Source organism: Oryx dammah, unplaced genomic scaffold, assembly GCF_014754425.2.
Source record: "Oryx dammah isolate SB20612 unplaced genomic scaffold, SCBI_Odam_1.1 HiC_scaffold_9, whole genome shotgun sequence".
In the NCBI taxonomy this organism is placed as follows: Eukaryota; Metazoa; Chordata; class Mammalia; order Artiodactyla; family Bovidae; genus Oryx; species Oryx dammah.
The window spans coordinates 56589126-56613327 of record NW_024070193.1 but is presented as its reverse complement, the minus strand read 5'-3'; positions in this window follow the sequence as shown (position 1 = coordinate 56613327).

Here is a 24202-nt window from a genome sequence, read left to right as displayed (position 1 = left end):
TTTCGACTTAGAAAAGCAACACCATTTTGAAAGCAATGATAACGTGCATCCCTGTTCTTTCTGTGGCTTCATTGCTTTAAATATATATTAAGCAATACATGGGCAGTGTTTCTTTAAATAAGGAAGAAAACAGAAAATCCACCGGTTCAGAGATGCCTAGGGTGCTTTGTATTCTATAGAACGTGACCAGATACTCTGGAAGGCTTTCGGGTCTTAAAGAGAGAACAATCCAATCTGTATCCATTAGGACAGGCTAATGAACTGCATTTCTAAGGCTTGACTTGGTTCAATTAAATGAGAGACAAGCTAGCTAATAAAACCATCAGATAAGCTGAACAGTTTATTCCATATGCAGAGAGATTCCTTGGGGTGGAGCCAGGTTTACCATTCCACACTTTCCAAATATACTCTATGGAATGCCAGTCCCATAAAATGCAACCAAATAAAGGGTTATATTTAAAAGTAGTGAGCGTGGTTTAGGAGACTCTGTGAGACATTGGTCTGGCACTGGAGATTCATGGGGCACATTCACGTTCCTAGGCTCAGAGAGGTCCTGCCGGAGTCCTGACATTAGAACACGTTCTTGGTCCTTTGCTCTGCTCTCTGCTTTATGAGGCTAAAATTAAGCAGCACTTTGTTAGCCTAATACCTTGCTTCAACCCCAGAATTTTCAATGTGGAAAATTCCCCAGGAAGATAAAATCAAAAGTTAAAGAAACTTTCACCTTTATAAAATGTTCTTTTTCTCCTTCGAGATGAAAAACTATTTTTTTCTGATTAAGTGATTATAAGCGTGTATATTCCAAACTTTTTAAAAAGGCTTTTGAGGAATTGGCAATGAAATGGGAAATAAAATACCATCCTTCCTTATTTTTGAGAAGTGCCAAAATGCCTGCTTTTAACTGAGTCAGCTCTGAGCGAGGATCAGGAGTCAAGTCCCAGTTAGGCAATACCAGGTGGAGTCTTGGGTGGTGTTAAGGAGCGTTGCAAAAACAGTACAAAGAAAATTAACTTCTGTTGACTTTCATTTGTAGGATGAATATATGTCACATGGCAAGAAGCATGTTTTGAAAAGATAGTGTGTGGCAGGTCCTAAAAGGCTGTGGACCACCGGGGAGGCACAGAAGTCCTTAGGCTGGGCTCTGTTCACCTGTTGGGGAAGGCAGGTCTGGGTCGTGGGGCCACCCTGTGCGTAGCAGGACGCCCGGCAGCATCCCTGGCCTCTCTCTGCTGACTGCCAGCAGCAGCCCCCTCCGCAGGGGCCATCACAAACGCTTCAGACACTGCTAGATGCCCCCTGGAAGGTGGGGACCCCTGGGCTGGCTGGCTGCTGTTGAGTCTCTGTGTTAGTTGCTTTTGCATTCCTTGACTTTCTGTTCCAACTCAGTTATCTGGAAATGAACTCCAAAATATGGCATGTTAGCTATAACCAACCTGATAATATTACTACATTCTTTTAAAATAAATTAATATTTCCTAGAGAGTTATTTCATTCTTATAAGATCTGAACTGCCAATAAGGCTTCAGTTTCTATTGTTGGCTGAGGCAGAGCTTGAAATCAGAACAATTTACATGTTATAAATCCTAAAATAGTATTTGAATTATAGTATACTATCTTTTAGAATTTTAGATATGTAGTACCAGTGGCAGGAAATATGAAGAATGTTTTTGAGCGGTGCCTTTGTTTAATTAATTTGTTTAAACCTGTGAGTTTTATGAGTGAATATTTGGGTGAGAAAAGCAAATATAATTCACTTTTTTGATAAAGCTAATTCTTGGTCAGGTTAAATAAAGTCAGTCTCTAAGAATACTAAGAGCAGTGACAAACAAGATACTTTCCACCCTGAACTTTTCACCCCAGGATTCTTATTTCTTTATCTTCATTTCTACTGAAAGGGATTCAGATGATTAAAAATAAATCTTAATGTTTACTAGCAACAAGTTATAAAATTAATGCTGTGAATTCATAAACTTGGAAAAATCACATATGTGACCTGAAGGTACTCCTTGGTATATTTTTAAAGGTTTATCAAATTCCTGTTATACTGGTAAGAACTGACATAATGTTTAAATCAGCTTTGTTTATGTTTATACATTGCATTCTTTTACTCTTCTCCTTTCAATATTATCTCTTATTATTCAGATAAGAACACTAAGAAGTGGTACTGTTCAGTGTAAATTCTCAGGGCAAGCACTGATCTTGCTTTGTTTCTTTTTTTGGCTTTGTCAGTTCTTAGCTGTATAGCACGAGGGGTCTTTGTTGCCTCGTGGGGATCTTTTGTTGGGGCACGCGGCCTCTTTAGTTGTGGCACACAGCTTTACATTCTCTGCCACTTGTCAGAGCTTAGTTACCTGACCAGGGATCGAACCTGTGTCCCTTGCATTGCAAGGCAGATTCTAAACCACTGGACCACTAGGGAAGTCCCAAAATTTTATTTCTTAAAAAAAAAAAAAAAAAGGTACATGTGCATATACAATAAGATAAAGAGAGAGGGCAGAAGAAAGGGAGAGAAAAAGGCTAAGGAGTTGCTAAAAATATTAAAAGATGGAAGTTTATCTTATAGTACAATCCTTTGTACCTATTTTATTAAAAACATAATAAAAGAGAACTCTGAGCTTTTATTATGGTTGCTTTTTCATTGAAGTATAATTGACTTAAAGATTATGTTAGCTTCAGACATGCAATATACTGATTCAGTAGTTGTATACATTATACAATGATTACCACAGTAAATCTCATTACCGTCTGTCACCATACAAAGTTATAATAGATGAGTGGATAAAGAATATGTGGTATGAAATGGAATATTACTCAGCCATAAAAAGAAGAATGAAAACTTGTCACTTGTGACAACATGAATGGGCTTGAGAATATTAGTGAAATAAGTCAGGGAAAACAAACACTGTATGATTTCACTTATATGTGGAATCTAAAAATCAAAACAAATGAACATAAACCAGAAATGGAGTCAGAGCTTCAGAGAACAAAGGGCTGGTTGCCAGAGGGGAGGGGATTAGGGCAGGAGGGAGAGAAACCTTTGAAGAAAATTGAGAGGCATAAACTTCCAGTTATAAAATGAATTATTGTGGATATGAAGTGTACAGCCTGGGGTATATCATCAATAATTATGTAATTACTTTCTATGGTGACAGATGATCACCAGGCTTATCCTGGTGATCGTTTTGAGATGTATAAAAATATCAAATCACTGTTGTGTACTAGGAACTAATGTAGAGTTTTAGGTCAGTAATACTTCAATAACAATAACCAAAAACCCTCAGAGGGAAAGAGATCAGATCTGTGGTTATTAAGGCAGGGAGGGGAAGGGGACTTGGATGAAGGCTCTGAAAAATTATAAACTTTCAACTGTCCTAGGAATGTAAAATACAATGTGACAAATACAGTTAATACTACTGTATGTTATATATTAACGTTATGACAGTAAATCCCAAGTTCTCATCACAAGGACAACATTTTTTTTCTATCTCCTTAATGTTGCATAAACTTGTGTAATAGGACTTCCCTGGTGGACCAGCAGCTGAGAATCTGTCCTTGTAATGCAAGGGGCTCACGTTCGATGCCTGGTCAGAGAACTAGATCCCACACGGTGCCACTTAGAGTTTGTATGCAGCAGCTAAGACCTAGTGCAGCCAAATTAATAAATTAAAATTAAACATTCTTCAAGAAATAAAATAACTCCTGTGATAATCATTTCACGGCACAGGCAAGATCAGTCATCGTGCTGCACACCTTAAACGTATACATGTCTGAATGTGAATTATATCTCCAAAAAACCTGGTTAAAAGCTAAATAAAGAAGTAAATAAATAAAAAGACCAAAGATAAATCAAATCCACTGCAGTGGACAGTATGAGGCACTGAAATGATCTGTAGTGAGAAGCTCTTGGTTTCCTGCAGGGCTGGGTGGTAGTGACGCACAGACCATTCCTTCCTCTTACAGGAGAGTTCAGTTCAGTTCAGTTCAGTCACTCAGTCGTGTCCGACTCTTTGCAACACCATGAATCGCAGCATGCCAGGCCTCCCTGTCCATCACCATCTCCCGGAGTTCGCTCAGACTCATGTCCATCAAGTCCGTGATGCCATCCAGCCATCTCATCCTCTGTCGTCCCCTTCTCCTCCTGCCCCCAATCTCTCCCAGCATCAGAGTCTTTTCCAATGAGTCAACTCTTCACGTGAGGTGTCCAAAGTACTGGAGATTCAGCTTTAGCATCATTCCTTCCAAAGAAATCCCAGGGCTGATCTCCTTCAGAATGGACTGGTTGGATCTCCTTGCAGTCCAAGGGACTCTCAAGAGTCTTCTCCAATACCACAGTTCAAAAAGCATCAATTCTTCGGCGCTCAGCCTTCTTCACAGTCCAACTCTTACATCCATACATGACCACAGGAAAAGCCATAGCCTTGACTAGGCAGACCTTAGTCGGCAAAGTAATGTCTCTGCTTTTGAATATGTTGTCTAGGTTGGTCATAACTTTTCTTCAAACGGGTAAGCGTCTTTTAATTTCACGGCTGCAGTCAACATCTGCAGTGATTTTGGAGCCTCCAAAAATAAAGTCTGACACTGTTTCCACTGTTTCCCCATCTATTTCCCATGAAGTGATGGGACCAGATGCCATGATCTTCGTTTTCTGAATGTTGAGCTTTAAGCCAACTTTTTCACTCTCCTTTTTCACTTTCATCAAGAGCCTTTTTGGCTCCTCTTCACTTTCTGCCATAAGGATGGTGTCATCTGCATATCTAAGGTCATTGGTATTTCTCCTGGCAATCTTGATTCCAGCTTGTGTTTCTTCCAGTCCGCCATTTCTCATGATGTACTCTGCATAGAAGTTAAAGAAGCAGGGTGACAATATACAGCCTTGACGTACTCCTTTTTCCTATTTGGAACCAGTCTGTTGTTCCATGTCCAGTTCTAACTGTTGCTTCCTGACCTGCATACAGATTTCTCAAGAGGCAGGTTAGGTGGTCTGGTATTCCCATCTCTTTCAGAATTTTCCACAGTTTATTGTGATCCACACAGTCAAAGGCTTTGGCATAGTCAATAAAGCAGAAATAGATGTTTTTCTGGAACTCTCTTGCTTTTTTGATGATCCAGCGGATGTTGGCAATTTGATCTCTGGTTCCTCTGCCTTTTCGAAAACCAGCTTGAACATCAGGGAGTTCACAGTTCACGTATTGTTGAAGTCTGGCTTGGAGAATTTTGAGCATTACTTTACTAGCATGTGAGATGAGTGCAATTGTGTGGTAGTTTGAGCATTCTTTTGCATTGCCTTTCTTTGGAATTGGAATGAAAACTGACCTTTTCCAGTCCTGTGGCCACTGCTGAGTTTTCCAGATTTGCTGGCATATTGAGTGCAGCACTTTCACAGCATCATCTTTCAGGATTTGAAACAGCTCAACTGGAATTCCATCACCTCCACTGGCTTTGTTTGTAGTGATGGTTTCTAAGGCCCACCTGACTTCACATTCCAAGATGTCTGGCTCTAGACTAGTGATCACATCATCATGATTATCTGGGTCATGAAGATCTTTTTTGTACAGTTCTTCTGTGTAGTCTTGCCACCTCCTCTTAATATCTTCTGCTTCTGTTAGGTCCATACCATTTCTGTCCTTTATCAAGCCCATCTTTGCATGAAATGTTCCCTTGGTATCTCTAATTTTCTTGAAGAGATCTCTAGTCTTTCCCATTCTGTTGTTTTCCTCTATTTCTTTGCAGTGATCACTGAAGAAGGCTTTCTTATCTCTTCTTGCTATTCTTTGGAAATCTGCATTCAGATGCCTATATCTTTCCTTTTCTCCTTTGCTTTTTGCTTCTCTTCTTTTCACAGCTATTTGTAAGGCCCCCCCAGACAGCCATTTTGCTTTTTTGCATTTCTTTTCCATGGAGATGGTCTTGATCCCTGTCTCCTGTAGTGTCACAAACCTCATTCCATAGTTCATCAGGCACTCTATCTATCAGATCTAGACCCTTAAATCTATTTCTCACTTCCACTGTATATTCATAAGGGATTTGATTTAGGTCATACCTGAATGGTCTAGTGGTTTTCCCTACTTTCTTCAATTTAAGTCTGAATTTGGCAATAAGGAGTTCATGATCTGAGCCACAGTCAGCTCCTGGTCTTGTTTTTGTTGACTGTATAGAGCTTCTCCATCTTTGGCTACAAAGAATATAATCAATCTGATTTCGGTGTTGACCATCTGGTGATGTCCATGTGTAGAATCTTCTCTTGTGTTGTTGGAAGAGGGTGTTTGCTATGACAAAACTCTATTAGTTTTTGCCCTGCTTCATTCTGCATTCCAAGGCCAAATTTGCCTGTTACTCCAGGTGTTTCTTGACTTCCTACTTTTGCATTTCAGTCCCCTATAATGAAAAGGACATCTTTTTGGGGTGTTCTAAAAGATCTTGTAGGTCTTCAGAGAACCGTTCAATTTTAGTTTCTTCAACGTTACTGGTTGGGGCATAGACTTGGATAACTGTGATATTGAATGGTTTGCCTTGGAGATGAACAGAGATCCTTCTGTCTTTTTTGAGATTGCATCCAAGTACTGCATTTCGGACTCTTTTGTTGACCATGATGGCTACTCCATTTCTTCTGAGGGATTCCTGCCCGCAGTAGTAGATATAATGGTCATCTGAGTTAAATTCACCCATTCCAGTCCATTTTAGTTCGCTGATTCATAGAATGTCAACGTTCACCCTTGCCGTCTCCTGTTTGACCACTTCCAATTTGCCTTGATTCATGGACCTGACATTCCAGGTTCCTATGCAATATTGCTCTTTACAGCATCAGATCTTGCTTCTATCAGCAGTCACATCCACAGCTGGGTATTGTTTTTGCTTTGGCTCCATCCCTTCATTCTTTCTGGAGTTATTTCTCCACTGATCTCCAGTAGCATATTGGGCACCTACTGACCTGGGGAGTTCCTCTTTTGGTATCCTATCATTTTGCCTTTTCCTACTGTTCATGGGGTTCTCAAGGCAAGAATCCTGAAGTGGTTTTCCACTCCCTTCTCCAGTGGACCACATTCTGTCAGGCCTCTCCACCATGATGCATCCATCTTGGGTTGCCCCGCAGGCATGGCTTGGTTTCATTGAGTTAGATGAGGCTGTGGTCCTCGTGTGATTAGATCGACTAGTTTTCTGTGAGTATGGTTTCAGTGTGTCTGCCCTCTGATGCCCTCTTGCAACACTTACCATCTTACTTGGGTTTCTCTTACCTTGGCATGGGGTATCTCTTCACGGCTGTTCCAGCAAAGCACAGCCGCTGTTCCTTACCTTGGACAAGGGGTATCTCCTTACCACCGCGGTTCCTGACCTTCAATGTGGGATAGCTCCTCTAGGCCCTCCTGTGCCTGCGCAGCCACCACTCCTCCGGTTGCTTCTCCTGGCCGCCGGCCCTGGCCTCGGGCATGAGTGGCTCCTCCCAGCTGCTGCCCCTGGCGTCAGGCTCGGGGTGGCTCCTCAAGGTCACCGCCCCTGGCCTCGGGCGCAAGGTGGCTTCTCCTGGCCGCCCCTGATCTCAGACGCAGGGTGTCTCCTCCTGGCCACTGCCCTGACCTCGAGGCTGAGGAAAACCAAGCATAGCAGCTCTAGGGGTAGGAGCTGTCAGATGCCTGGGTTGCCCACCCTCTGGAACTGGAGGTCTGTCCTGAATCATCAGGACTGGCCCTAAGTGTGGTAGAGATTAAAGGCACAGTCTTGAGAAGCAGCCCCACATTTTGCCATGTGTTCACTCTGGGACCTTGGGCATCTCCTTGTGTTCACCTCACACTAAGAAGGATGCTGTGCAAAGTGCTAAGATCCCCAGCATAGAGCCCTTGCTCTTTAGGAACTTTGAATCCATGAAGTCGTCTAGGATGCAATGTCAAGAGGGAACCATTTTCCTGGAAAGCCGTGTTCAGGAGGCACCAGGGAATATTTATTCCTCTTTGCATTTAGAGTTTTTGGTCTTGCTAATGTTCATGGTGAGAACAAATAATGACTAAAAGCATTATTTTAATGCATATCTTTAGTTCATTTATTTTGTGTACCTGTTTCCTGGTTAGGGAGCAACATCATTAAAGGCAGGAATATAAATTTTTAAACCTGTTCTCAGGTCTTAAATTATTTTGAAATGATCTGAGAAATGTATGTTTAACATATTGAATAATCTGTTGAATATATATTCAATATATTGGGATAGCTCTATCCTCCACTAAACTATTAATGTGTGAAGGGTAGGGTATACATTTTATTCATCTTTGGAATCATAGTATGCTGTTATATAGTAGGAAATGGATAAATGTCAAACTGAGTCAGGTTTAGAAATGTGATATGTGACCTTAAGATCAATGGAAAGCACAATTTTGGTTTGTGATTAAGGAAAGCAGGGTCAGGTTAAATAAGTTTACTGTGCATAAAGAGTCACATTCCCACTGCCCAGGAGATGATCAAGGTGGCTTTTGTCAGATTATCTAAGAAGTTAGCTCTCCAGAGAAGAAAGAGAACAAATACCATTTTGTTTCCTTGATCAGTTTTTTCTTGCCTGGTGAGAATGTTATTGGCTTGCCTGATTAGTCATTCATCTGCCATAGAAGAGAAGATCCATACATACAGTGAGCCTCAGTGTCCCAGTGTATTTATTTCTACCTAATCTTTTTTTTCCTCCAAGATTTGAGTTGAAAAACCCTGGAATTATGTACCCAGTCATCATGCTGGCCTGAGTTTTCTGGTCTCCTTACCTGGTGTTTTCCTAGCAATCTGTACTCTTAGCTGGTTTCCAACTCCAGTTGCTAACAACATGTCAGGTAAATAAATGAAGCAACATATGTATTTCTTATGTGCCATGGAAGACTTACTTTGAATAAATAGTAAAGCATTCAGAAGACAGCAAAAATTTATGAAGGATTGTTTCCATGAAGCTTTCCAGCCCATCTGCTATATAACAAAGTTCACCCAAGCCAGTTCTTTAGTCACTGTGAATTGTTCTTCCCCACCCTCCTCAGGTGAGAGGAACCATGAGAGTTAAATGTGGTTTCTACCAGTAAGTTCAGAAAAATGCTGACAAATGGCAGGAAATTCAAGAAGACAGGAAAGAAAATACTGTTACTCAGTGATGGTTTTGTTGTAACGCTCACTTTCTGCAGTTGTGTCTTTTCAGAAGAAACAGATTGTAAGAAGTTTCACTCCCCTGGATTCCCTTAAGTCTTGAATCATCAATTTCACATTCCTAATAGTGTATGTATATGTGTGTGAGTTAGACAAGGCTGTGGTCCATGTGATGAGATTGCTTAGTCTCTGTGATTGTGGTTTTCAGTCTGTCTGCCCTCTGATGGAGAAGGATAAGAGGCTTATGGAAGCTTCCTGATGGGAGAGACTGACTGAGGGGGAAACTGGGTCTTGCTCTGATGGGTGGGGCCATGCTCAGTAAACCTTTAATCCAGTTTTCTATTGATGGGCCAGGCTGTGTTCCCTCCCTGTTATTTCACCTGAGGCCAAACTGTGGTGGAGGCAATGAAGATAATGGTGACCTCCTTCAAAAGGTTCCATGCACCACTGCTACACTCAGTGCCCCCAACGCTGTGGCAGGCCACTGCCGAGCCACACGTCTTCTGGAGACTCCTGGACACTCAGGGGCAAGTTCTGGGTCAGTCTCTTGTGGGGTCACTGCTCCTTTCTCCTGGGTCCTAGTACACACAGAGTTCTCTTTGTGCCCTCCAAGAGTCTGTTCCCCTAGTCCTGTGTGAGTTCTGGCGGCTCTATGGTGGGGTTAATGGCAACGTCCTCCAAGAGGGCTTATTCCACACTCAGGTCTGCTGCACCCAGAGCCCCTGCCCCTGCGGCAGGCCACTGCTGACCCGTACCTCTTCAGGAGACACTCAAACACAGTTCCTCCTCAGTCTCTGTGGGGTCTCTGGGTCCTGGTGCGCACAGTTTGTTTGAGCCCTCTGAGCGTCTCTGGCAGGTATGGGATTTGATTTTGCTCCCCTATGATCTTGCTGAGGCTTCTCCTTTGCCGTTGGATGTGGGATATCTCTTCACAGTCGCTCCAGCACCACACAGACACCGCTCCAGTTCCTACCGTCTTGCTGGGGCTTCTTTGCCCTTGTCCACAGGAAGTCTTCAGTTGATGAGAAGGAGAGACTCAGCAATTAGACCTTTTGTGGAATGCAGCCTAGGAATGAGTCCAGGACAGAAAGGAGGTGTCTTGAGGGTCAAACGGCAGACTCAGGACTTTTGGAGTCAGCAGAAACAAACCCACCTAGATTCTCAGGCGCATCTCGATTCCTGGCTCAAACAGTAGCTTGTTTGACTGAAAGGCTGGGTCAGGAGTTAACCTCCCGGTAATGTCTGTTGAAAAGCTAAAAGCTTGTCCCGAAGATCCTGGATGAGCCCCAAGATGATAGCTTATGTTGAACAGTGTCGGATTCGTGATTTTAGAAGAAGATTTAACTTTGGGACTGGGGACCAGCTTCATCACTCAAGAGCTTTTGTATAGCAGAGTTTTATTAAAGTAAGAAAAGGGTCAGAGAAAGCTTCTGACACAGACATCTGAAGGGGGATGGAGAGTGACCCCCTCGATAGTGTTAGCAAGGGAGTTATATACTTTTTAAATTACTTTTACAATAAATGAGCCATAAACTATGAGCAATGCCATCTAGGACCGCTCAAGATGGACAGGTCATAGTGGAAAGCTCTGACAAAACGTGACCCACTGGAAGGAGTGGCAAATCACTTAAGTATTCTTGCCTTGAGAATCCTATGAACAGTATGAAAAGGTAAAAAGATAGGACACTGAATGATGAACTCCACAGGTCGGTAGATGCCCAAAATGCTACTGGAGATCAGTAGAGAAATAACTCAAGAAAGAATGAAGAGATGGAGCCAAAGCAAAAACCACACCCAGCTGTGGATGTGACTGGTGATGGAAGTAAAGTCTGATGCTGTAAAGAGTAATATCGCATAGGAACCTGGAAGGTTAAGTCCATGAATCAAGGCAAATTGGAAGTGGTCAAACAGGAGATGGCAAGAGTGAACATTGACATTTCAGGAATTAGTGAACTAAAATAGACTGGAATGGGTGAATTTAACTCAGATGACCATTATATCTACTACTGTGGGCAAGAATCCCTTAGAAAGAATGCTCAAACTACCCCACAATTGCACTCATCTTACACACTAGTGAAGTAGTGCTCAAAGTTCTCCAAGCCAGGCTTCAACAGTGTGTGAACTGTGAACTTCCAGATGTTCAAGCTGGTTTTAGAAAAGGCAGAGGAACTGGTGATCAGATTGCCAACATCTGTTAGATCATCCAAAAAACAAGAGATTTCCAGAAAACATCTTTCTGCTTGATTGACTATGCCAAAGCCTTTGACTGTGTGGATCACAACAAACTATGAAAATTTCTTAAAGAGATGAAATGCCAGACCACCTCACCTGCCTCTTGAGAAACCTGTGTGCAGGTCAAGAAGCAACAGTTAAAACTGGACATGGAACAACAGACTGGTTACAAATCAGGAAAGGAGTATGTCAAGGCTGTATATTGTCACCCTGCTTATTTAGCTACTATGCTGAGTATATCATATGAAATGCCAGGATAGATGAAGTACAAGCTGGAAATAAGATTGCCAGGAGAAATATCAATAACCTCAGGTATGCAAATGACACCACCTTTATGGCCAAAAGCACAGAGGAACTAAAGAGCCTCTTAATGAAGGTTAAAAAGAGGAGAGTGAAAAAGCTGGCTTAAAACTCAACATTCTTAAAACTAAGATCATGGCATCTGGTCCCATCACTTCATGGCAAATAGATGGGGAAACAGTGGAAACATTGACAGACTGTATTTTGGGGGGCTCCAAAATCACTGAAGATGGTGACTCAGCCATGAAATTAAAAGATGCTTACTCTTTGGAGGAAAAGTTATGACCAACCCACATAGCATATTACAAAGCAGAGACATTACCAACAAAGGTCCATCTAGTCAAGGCTATGGTTTTTCCAGTGGTCATGTATGGATGTGAAAGTTGGACTACAAAGAAAGCTGAGCGCTGAACAGTTGATGCTTTTTAAACTATGGTGTTGGAGAAGACTCTTGAGAGTCCCTTGGACAGCTGGGAGATACAACCAGTCCATCCTAAAGGAGATCAGTCCTGGGTGTTCATTGGAAGAACTGATGCTGAAGCTGAAATCCAATACATTGGCCACCTGATGTGAAGAACTGACTCATTTGAAAAAACCCTGATGCTGTGCAAGATTGAAGGCGGGAGGAGAAGGGGACAGCAGAGGATGAGATGGTTGGATGTCATCACTGACTCAGTGGGCCTGTGTTGAGTAAACTCCGGGAGTTGGTAGTGGACAGGGAGGCCTGGAGTGCTGCAGTCCATGGGGTCGCAAAGAGTCAGACACAATTGAGCAACTGAACTGAGCTGATGTGTGTGTGTATGCATGGATGTTTAATTAATGTAGTTAAGTACAGTAAAGTCCCTAGAGGGTTAATTGAAGTGCAGATTTTAACTTTGTTTATAACACTGGTATCTTTCTAAATCAAAGGTTCACAATTTTTTTTCTGTAAAAGATCAAATAGTAAATATTTTGTCTGGTTGGGTTGTACCATCATCTCTGTTGCAACCACTCCAGAATACACTCAACCGTGTGAAAACAAACAGACATAGTTGTATTCTGATTAACTTTTTAAAATTACTATTACAAAACCAGGTGGCAGCCTGAAAGGGCCCACAAGCCTAATCTACTAATTTACTAATCCCTAGTCCAATGAAAGGCAAAGTGAATAAATATGCAAAAGAAGCCACATGTCTACCCCACAACCAGTCCTCTCTATATAAACACATTTACAAGCTAGTCCAACTTAAAGAAATATTTAAATTCCTAGAGTACGAGATGTTTTTCTCTCCGGGCCACGTATGTTTCAATTGCCATTACTAAATAAGAAAATAATGTCTTTGTCACAGTGAAACGTCACCCCACACACACACGCTACCTGCCCTAGCACGTGCTGCTCTTTTACTCAGCTGCTCAGTGATAAACCTCACCAGGGAGAAGGGCCAGAGCAGTGCCGCCGGGATGACTTAGCATCCTCAAGCCTCCGCCTGCAGCTCTTGAAAGAGCTCCAGGCTCAGCTGGCCTCCTGTTACTGTAGGTTAGCGTGGGTATCACATTTCTAATGGATTAGCTGACTACTGGGAATGCAGAAGGGGTTTTAAAGTCTCTTAACTTCTAAATGCAGCATATAAATGGAGTTCTATGAATATTTAATTTCAGTGCAAGACCTGAAATTCTTTGCAATTAGTTTAACTGTTGCTTTCAGGAGAGAGAGAGAGAATGAATTTTCTTTGAGTGTTTCCAGATTCACCATGGACTCTGCTTTTCTCAGTTTCAAACTTTTCATGAGCTGGATCATGACCACTTTTATATAATAATCAGAATCCATTTCTTTTGGGGTACATCTAGCACATGTCTTTTCTCAATCATTAGGGAAGAGATGGAGTTTTCAGGTACAATATCTCTTACATCTTTTGTTAGTAAGGTGCATCTTGCCAGGGCCCAGGGACTCCAATTTACCTAATGGACTAGTGGTTCTGCAGCAAAATCCAGTTGTGTATCTTTCCAGTCAAATAAGTAGCTTATTAGAAACACAATCTGGCCTGAAATTCCACATGATCATTTTTTTGTCTTTTGAGAATAATGCCCTGGTCCATAGTAGGCTCTCGAAAAATGCTTGACTGAATAAATTCCAAGGTTTTAACCCTCATTCTTTCTCTAACAATGTAATCTTGAGTAGGACTCTTAATATTTCTGAGTAAGAGTTTCTTCATATATAACAGGATAGATTTTATAAGGTGATTTTAGGTCCCTTAAGACTCTTAAATTTGATGCTTCTCTGGGCTCAACATTTTCCTAGGTACTGAAATGCAGATTATGAGAATGCCCCAAAGTCTAGGAAGCCTAACATTACTTAGGAAGGCAAGGAGCACACGTAAATAGCCAGGAAGACAGAAGTGCGTCATGTAATCCAGGATGCCTGCTATTGTTTGCAATAGAGACAGGTTATTGTGATTGTGGGACGAGTTCCTATGAAAGAAGAATCTGAAGTGGGCATGAATATGGAAAGCAGGCTACTGAAAAGAAGACATTTCCAGGACAGGCATTAAGGGGAAAAAGCTATTAAAACAGCATCTGGAAACCAGGAGAAAAGATGGTGTGTATTGAGAAAACTGGGAACTTGTTCAGTTGCAACATTTAACACTTTACTAACATGGAACTCGCGTGCTGCAGACAGGCTCTGCTTTTCTACCTGTTTCCTCCCTCCTCTCTCTCCTCTTCTCTTCCCTTTATTTCAGTATGTGAAGGGTGGAAGAATCCTTCAGATTATTTTTATTTAGCAAATATCTTTGAGTGCCTAGTGGATGCATGAACATAAGCTCTAATCTTTTCTTGCCTCGACTATTGAACTGTCTTCTCAGTTCATCCCCATCATTCATCCCTAGTTTGCCCCTCCGGGCCCTCTACCCAGCCTGTGCCAAAGTAAGGAGCATATCTAAAATTTCTGAAGTACAATCTAGGCACGTCGTTGCAGCTGCATCCAAACATCTGAGGACACGGGGTAGGCACTTTCCGTTGGCATGAGCAGCCCTGCAAGCCTGGTTCTGTTGCTAACAGACTCTGGCCACACTGTGGCCTTTCCCCCGAGCGCATCAGGAAAGGCTGATCTCACTCAGCTCCCCAAAGTTGTCCCATTGCTCCCCACACTACCTGGCCAAGTCCTACATCACCACTTCTTTATTTCCTCCTTTCCCCAGCAAAGCTAATGATTCCTTGTCCTGGCCACTCCCTACATTGCTTGGTTAGTGATATTCTATTTATCACACTCTAACATTATTTGGTTGCAACAACTAGAAGGTAATTCCATAAGAGAAAAGTTGCACCTTCCATTTTTTAATTTCAAGTATCCAGCACAGTCTTTGCACATAACAGACAAGCAGTGAATGTTGAATCCAATCCTCCATATTGACTTGCAGAGTTTAAGAGAGAGCTCACATTGTTTCTCCTGTAAATTGAACTTTTCTGTGTTTTAACAGTGATTTATCATTTGAGTTTTTTTTTTTTTCTTAATCCCATTTGAGTCTGATTTTGTACATATCTTTTCCTCTTGTCTATCAGCTAGTGTCTGTCTGGCCTGATTATTAATTTTGAAAATAAATGTGCTAATGTATTCAACATACGATGCCTTTTAACAATTTTCTGTAATTGGTACCATTACCATCTGCCACCTCGTGGTGGTGGATTCTGGAAAATGTGTGTTACCATCTGTGGGAGAGTCTTCACACATTAAAGCTGTTCTGTCCTTCTCCTTCAACGCACTTGCCACGAGCACAGGGCAACATCAGGCCTCTCATGGCAACTCCTGATGAGAAATGCATCCTTCCGTGTGTGGAACCGTGTGTTTCCCATGCATGTATAAATGGTTAGAACATGTCTTTCCCAGTATCTTTGATTGTTTAGTACAGATAAATCTATTTTCCACAGGAGAGCTGAAGATATATGACTATATCTTTTATACCCGTGACAGGCTTCAAATGTGAGTAGAGACTGAAAGAACTTTGCATCCATGATTTATTCCAAGTTTGTGACCATTTGAGGCACTTTGGCAACGGTCTTTGACAGTGCGTATGTTGCCTCTTTACTACTTTTCATTTTAAAGTATGTTGTTTCACTTTTTATTCATTTACTTGGCATAGGACTCCCATGCTGCAGACAGGCTCTTCTCCTTTTGTGCCTCTTTCTTCCCTCCTTCTCTCTCTTCTTTTCTCTCCCTTTATTGCAATATGTGAAGGGTAGAAGAATCCTTCAGATTATTTTTATCCAGCAAATGTCTTTGAGCACCTAGTGGATATGTGGACACAAGCCCTAATCTTTCCTTGCCTCGACTATTAAAATATCTTCTCAACTCGTACCCACTGTCCATCTCCAGTTTACCCCTCCAGTCCCTTTACCCAGCCTGTACCAAAGTCATGTACGGATGTGAGAACTGGACCATAAAGAAGGCTGAGCGCTGAAGAATTGATACTTCTGAACTGTGGTGCTGGAGAAGTCCCTTGGACAGCAAGGAGATCAAACCATTCAATCCTAAAGGAAATCAACCCTGAATATTCAATGAAAGGACTGATGCTAAAGCTGAAGCTCTAATACTTTGGTCACCTGATGCGAAGAGCCAACTCATTGTAAAGACCCTGATGCTGGGAAGGATTGAGGGCAGGAGGAGAAGGGGATGACAGAGAATGAGATAGTTGGATGGCATCACCAGCTCAGTTGGCATGAGTCTGAGCAAATTCTCTGAGTAGTGAAGGAGAGGGAAGCCTGGCATGCTGCAGTCCATGGATCACAGAGTCAGACATGACTGAGTGACTGAACAACAACAAATATATATTTGATAGCTTACTTTTCACAATTAACATATTTGTGAATACAGATTAATATGATTTTCTTTAAAACTATCAAATAATATTCCATGGTATGTCTAACAGAGGCATCTGGCTGAGAGTACTGAAAACAAAACTCCTCTAACTGGATTCAATTATATAGACACATTCAATTTCATTTACAAGAATACTGAAGGTTGCTGTGTTTAGAGCTGATTCAAAGGCTTTGCAGCATCACCCTGGGACCCAGGGACTCTTCCTCTTCTTACTCATCCTCACACATCAGCTCTTTCCCTCATGCTTTGTGATGGCTTCAGTCTTCACATCTGCTCACACTGCATTTAAGAGCAAGAGCAAAGGGCCAGGACAAAGCAGTTTCTCCTCCTATCAGGAATCCAGGACCCTTACATCTTATTTACCAGAACTGGGTCAGTTCTACACCAGCTGCGAAGGATGTGGGAACAAGAATGTCAAGCAAATGGGAGCCACATGGTTTTTGCTGGGTTAGATCTACAACGATAAATCATTGAGTCTCCACATATCACTGCAAATATAGCAGTTCTGGTTGTAAGGAAGAAGAAAGTGCTGACTGGCGGATGGGCAGCTTGGACAGTCTGTCACAGAATGCGGTTATTTAATTTTCCAGGTTCATTAACAGATGACATCTAATCTTTGCTATCAAAAATAGTGCAAGAGTGAAAACTACTGTACCTGCTTCTGTGTTCATTTATGGGTTTGTGTCTCTTATGGAAATACAAAGAAGGGAAATTGATGCAATAGCATATGATATATTTTAATTTGACTTTACCTGCCATAGTGTTTCTTAAATGGTTGTAGGAGTTCATCTTCCTTCCAGCAGCATATCACAGTATCTGTTTCACACATCAAACCGAGCTTCCTAGCGGACTGTTCAAGCCTCCGTCTTTGTTCACAGGAGCTCCCAAGTGGAGCGCGTGCCAAGCCCCAGTTCATTGTGTGTGTTTTGTCCTTTACCTGGTGTGTAGGACTCACACACTAGTTCTAAATGTCTTTCGGAGGCAATTACTCTGTGTGTAGCTATAGATTCGGTGTGTCCAAGGGAGGAGATAAATTCAAGCTGCCTCTGTCACGTCCTGATCAGAGCTCAAGGCTTTTCAAGGTCACGGAGGCTGAGTACTATCATGTCACACTTGGCTATTCTCCCCCACCCTTGGAAGGACAGAAGCCCCTTCTTCAATTGTTGTTGTTATTGTTTGTATGTGTGTTTACATACAAAATTTATTTCTTTAATTCACCAGGATATTTTTAATGGTAAAATATAATCTTATTTTTACTTTTTTTTCACAAAATAGGCACTTGTTTCTACACTAGTTATTCAATTTTAAATTATTTTCATTAAATTTTTAAATGGCATCTTTGTCACATCTGCTTCTTCAAACCCTTGTCTGATCCTATAACCTGTTTTCCTACTTTTGTGACTATGTCATATAGTTTTGAAAATTAATCACCCTTTAAATTAAGTTGGTGCAAAACTAATTTCAATTTTGCATTGTTGAACTTTGCCATTTGGCATTGGAATACATTCTTCAATAATGGTGGTTATGTTGTACATCATTTTAAGGCAAATTTCTCACTTTATGATTTCACTAATGACTTATTACTTGCTGTTTATTTTATATTTATTTTTAGACTATAGAAATGATGTTAGACAAAAAGCAAATTAGAGCACATTTTTTATTTGAGTTCAAAATGGGTTGTAAAGCAGTGGAGATAACACACAACATCAACAATGCGTTCGGCCCACAAACTGCTGATGAACACAGAGGTGCAAAATGCAAAAGTTTGGGGAAGGAGAAGAGAGCCTTGAGAATGAGGAGTGTAGCGGCTGACCGAGCGATTGAGAGTGGTCGTCAAAGCTGATCCTCTTACAGTTACAGGAGACGTTGCCAAAGCACTCAGCGCCAAACATTCTACAGTCCATTCAGCATTTGAAGCAAATTGGAAAGGTGAAAAAGCTCAGTAAGTGGGTGTCTCATGAGCTGACCACAAATCCAAAAAAAATTGTCGTTTTGAAGTGTCATCTTCTCTTATTGTATGCAACAGCAATGAAAACGTTGCCATGAGGTGTAGCCATGGCAAAAGTGTGTTGATTGTAATGGTTCCTGTTTTGTTTAATAAAGACGTGTTTGAGCAACCTTATAACGATTTAAAATTGTCTGAAACCGCAATTACTTTTGCACCAACCTTATATCATGTTCTATTTAGTAGAAACAATTTCCACTCATTATTTCTTTTAAATATTGCTCAAACGTTCTTGCATCTTTTTCCTTCTATCTGAATATTGTAATTACTTTGTCAAAATCTATTGAAAACAAAACATTTTGAAAAATTTGTTGCCATTATTTCTTCCATTTTCTTAGAGTTTTGTGGCTTTTTAAAACATATTTGCTTATTCATGTTTGTTTTTGGCTGTACCGGGCTTGCACTGCCGCTGTGACCTCTCTCTAGTTGCAGTGAGCAGCAGCTGCTCTCTAGCTGCAGTACATGGGCTTCTGATCGTGGCGGCTTCTTTTCCTCCCTTCTCTTGTCGCAGAGCATGGGCTCTCGGCGTGCGGGCTTCAGTAGTTGTACAGACTTAGTTGCTTCGCAACATGTGGAACCTTCTGGGACCATAGATCCATCTCCCATTCCCCACATTGGCAGGCAGATTCCCAACTACAGGACCGCCAGAGAAGTCCAAAATAAAGCATTTTAATTTGCCTTTTTAAGGTATTACATACTTCCTGATGGATTTATTCCCTGAGATTTTCTGCTTTTTCTTCTTATAAAAGATTGTTTTTCTCAAGAAGTTTTCTAATTGAATATGGTAAGTACATGGGGGCTTCCCAGGTGGCCACATTGGTAAAGAATCCATCCACTATTTCAGGAGACACAAGAGAGGCAGGTTCAATCTCTGGTTAGGGAAGATTCCTCTGGAGTAGGAAATGGAGGCTGGTAGGTTACAGTTCATGGGGTCCCAAAAGTCCAACACAACTGAGCAATTGAGCACGCATAGTGAGTATATATGAAAACTAGTAATTTAGGTAACTTGAGTCTGAATCCATTCATCTTGCTGAAATCTATTCATACATCTATAATTTTCAAGTTAATTCTATGGGCATGGATATGTTATCCTTACATAGAGGTTGATCTGTTTTATAACTTTTTTCTTGTCTTATTGGAATTTCTGACATATCCAATTCAGTGATGAATAAGCAGCAGAATTCTTATCTAGGTCTAGAATAGAATGGGATCACTTGTATTATTTAGCCATAATATTGTTGTTGTTCAGTCTTTAAGTCATGTCTGACACTTTGCAACACCATGGACTGTAGCATGCCAGGTTCCTCTATCTTCTACTACCTCCTGGAGTTTGCTCAAATTCATATCCATTGAGTCAGGGATGCTATCTAACATCTGATCCTCTGCCACCCCTTTCTCCTTTTGCCTTCAGTGTTTCCCAGCATCAAGGTCTTTTCCAATGAGTCAACTCTTTGCCTAAGGTGGCCAAAGTACTGGAGCTTCAATTTCAGCAGCAGTCCTTTCAATGAATATTCAGGGTTTGTTTCCTTTAGGATTGACTAGTTTGATTTCCTTGGTGTCCAAGGGACTCTTGAGAGCCCTCTCCAGGACCACAAATTGAAAGCAGCCATCTTTGGCACTCAGCCTTCTTTATGGTCCAACTCTCACATCTGTACATGACTACTGGAAAAATCATAGCTTTGACTATATGGACCTTTGCCGACAAAGTAATGTCTCTGCTTTTTAACATAGTATCTAAGTTTGTCATAGCTTGTCTTCCAAAGAGCAACCATTTTTTAATTTCATGGCTGCAGTCTCTGTCTGCAGTGATTCGGGAGCCCAAGAAAAAATCTGTCCCTGCTTCTTCTTTTTCCCCTTCTGTTTGCAGTGAAGTGATGTGACTAGATGCCCTGATCATAGATTTTTGAATGTTGAGTTTTGAGCCAGCTTTTTCACTCTCTTTCACCCTCATCAAGAGACTCCTTAGTTCCTCTTCACTTTCTGCCATTAGAGTGGTATCATGTACATATCTGAGGTTGATATTTCTCCTGGCAGTCTTGATTTCAGCCTTTGAGTCATCCAGATTCATCTTTAGTTTCCTGGTAGATGTCATTGATTAGATAAGGTATGTTTCCCACCCATATCAATTTGCTGAGAGTGTCTCATCAGTAAGGGTATTGCATGTTCTTCAGCTATTGATGTATCACCAGTAATAAACAAAGATTAACATGTATTGAGTTCTTTATGCCAGAGACTATTCTAAGTAATTTACATGTTATCTCTCATTTATTTCTCAATTGTCTCACCCATGAATAAACTAGGACACAAAATTGTCATATGACTTGCTCAAATTTACATAGTTGGTTAGCGCTGCTGCTGCTGCTGCTAAGTTGCTTCAGTCGTGTCCGACTCTGCGCGACCCCATGGACTGTTGCTCACCAGGCTTCCCCATCCCTGGGATTCTCCAGGCAAGAACACTGGAGTGGGTTGCCATTTCTGTCTCCAAGTTGGTTAGTAACAATGGATGGATTATATTAGTTAGATTTCAATTATTCTGAAACTCCTAATTTATCTTGAAGTGCTCTTCTTTTAGAATACAGCTGGACTAAGTTGTTAATATTTCATTTAGTAATTTTGAATTTATGTTCATAAATGAATTGAATTTCAGTTGCCTATGCAACCAATCTATGTAATCTGTTGTGTAGTTTTCTTTCTTCTCTCTTTTATAAGATTATGTATATGTGGATATAATGATATGTATGTGAAATAGATACTATGATCATTCAAGTTTTGGTGAAACCAGTATCTAAATCTATGTGGGTCTATTGACCTTGAAAGGTAGAGTTTTGCTTCTTTTTATTGTTTTCTGCAAGCCAATAATAGTATACATAGTATATAATACATATTTCTCATGTAATATTGTTTGTTTAATATACTGGCTTAAAATTAAAATACTTTTTCTTTTCCTCCTTTCTTTCTTTATAAAAAGTTTATTCAAATAATCCTCTACAAGTTGTTTGCTTCTTCCCCCCTTTAAACTTGGCTTCGTTATGTCTTTTTTCTTTTTTCCTCAAGTTGATGTCTTTCGTCCTTATTTATTCTTCAGGAAATCATAATTTCAAGTTTTCTTTTGCCTCTCTTTTAGTGAACTTTTAAGAAAACTGACTTTCAACTTTAATAAATTTCACTTTTTATTGAGTGTGAATGTCACAACTTTCTCTCATTAATTCCTTTCTTCTATTTTATTTAGTTTGTTTCCTTGATTTTCAGGGACAGAGGAGAGATCTTCATGCATGAATTTCCATTTTCTTTCCACTGTGACATTTGAGAATAACTTATAAGCCCTCTTCTTTTTGGTGATCTAAGACAAAGTCCATTTTAGTCAATAAAATATATGTCTTATGAAAAATGTATATTCTATTTTTGGAGCATAAATTATTATACATGCCTTTGTTAGTCTAGCCTCTTTATTATATTTAAGTAGTCTACAGCACTCCCATTTTTTGGCTTGTTTGATCTGTTGATTTCTTAGGTAGCAAGTTAAAATTTTCTGGTCTAGCTGTGTATTTGCCCACTTTCCCTTTCATCTTACTTCTTTTTGCTCTTAAAATACATGTCAGTATATACTTAAAGTTTTTAAGGTTCCATCTGTTAGGTAGGTTATGCCTTGATCTATAGGAAATATCTATCCAGTTTTCCCCATTTTGCTGATTTTAGCCTTGAATTCCCTACAGCATTGCTTCTCTGGGGATGTATTTTGTTTGTTTTTAAGTTTCAAGCTTCATGGTAACTGCTGGATTAAATATATATATGTGTATATATATATATATATATATATATGTATAGTGATTTTTCCAAAATCACTGCAGATGGTGATTGCAGCCATGAAATTAAAAGATGCTTACTCCTTGGAAGGAAAGTTACGGCCAACTTAGATAGCATATTAAAAAGCAGAGATGTTACTTTGTCAACAAAGGTCCATCTAGTCAAGGCTATGGTTTTTCCAGTAGTCATGTATGGATGTGAGAGTTGGACTGTGAAGAAAGCTGAGTGCCGAAGAATTGATGCTGTTGAACTGTGGTGTTGGAGAAGACTCTTGAGAGTCCCTTGGACTGCAAGGAGATCCAACCAGTCCATTCTAAAGGAAATCAGTCCTGGGTGTTCTTTGAAAGGAATGATGCTAAAGCTGAAACTCCAGTACTTTGGCCACCTCATCCGAAGAGTTGACTCATTGGAAAAGACCCTGATGCTGGGAGGGACTGGGGGCAGGAGGAGAAGGGGATGACAGAGGATGAGATGGCTGGATGGCATCACAGACTCGATGGACGTGAGTTTGAGTAAGCTCCGGGAGTTGATGATGGACGGGGAGGCCTGGCGTGCTGTGAGTTATGGGGTCGCAAAGAGTTGGACATGACTGAGTGACTGAACTGAACTGAAGTGAACTGAAGGGTCCTTTTTATTTATATGTGGTATTGCACGTATAAATAAAGTTTACCATCTTTAAACAGTATTCGATGCATTTGTATTGTTGTGTAATGTCCTCAAAGTCCATGCATATTTAGCATATATCAGAATTTCTTTCCTTTTGAAAACTGAGTAATATTCTGTGTTTATGTTTAAACCATATTTTGCATATTCATTCATCTGTCCATAGACACTTGAGTGGCTTCTATGTTTTGCTATTGTGAATAATGCTGCTGTAAACATGGACGTGAAAATATTTCTTTGACAGCCTGCTTTCAGTTATTTTGAGTATGTACTCTCAAGTGAAATTACTGGATCATATGGAAATTCTATTTTTAATTTTTTAAGAACCCGCCTATTGTTTTCCATAGCAACTGTACCATTTTACACTTCTACCAATAGTACACAAGAGTTTCGGTTTCTTCACAACCTTAGCAGCACTTGCTACTTTCTGGTTTTGTTTGTTTGTTTGTTTGGGTTTTTTGATAGTAACCATCCTAGTGGGTGTGAAGTAGTAGCTTCACCTGGTTTTGATTTGCATTTTGGTTGGGGGTTCATTTCGGTTCTGAAGATTTCCTGTGCTCCTCCAGCAATGCTGCAGTATTTTCTGGCATCTGCTGTACAGACCTGAGAGTCCCGTTCCTGGGAGGGGTGTGCTCTCCCTTATTTCCAGAGAGAGGAGAAAGGAGGGATGCCAAAAGGCATGCTGGGACAATCGCCAGCTCCTGGAAAAGGACCCTTCCTCTTTTTTCTGAGTGCCATCACACACTACTCTGCCTTGCCTTGCCTTTTTTGAAGGAAGCATCCACTCTCTTCCAATGCAGTTTTCTTCATCTATTCAATAAATATTCCGTAAGAGCCCACCATGTTGTGGACATTGTTTAGGATGTGAGGATGCCATAGTGAAGAAAGCTGACAAGATCTGTGCCTTCATGGACTCCAGATTCTAGTGAAGGGAGAGAGATACATAAGAAAGTCAATGGATATTTCACCAGGTGGAAATAGGTACTCTGGAGAAAACTTTTAAAGGTTGTATTCATTCTCTGTGGCTGTGTAAGAAATTATCACTAACCTAGCATCTTGAAATAAGACAAATTTATCACCTTTCCTTTGGTCAGGAGTCTAGCATGGCAAATCAAGGTGTCTGCTCTGGAATCGGAGGGGTGGGAGCCTCTTCTAAGCTCGTTCATTCAGTTCATTTCCTGTATAGGACTAAGATCAGTGTTTCTTCACTGTATGCCTACCAAGGGTTCTCATCAGCTCCTAGA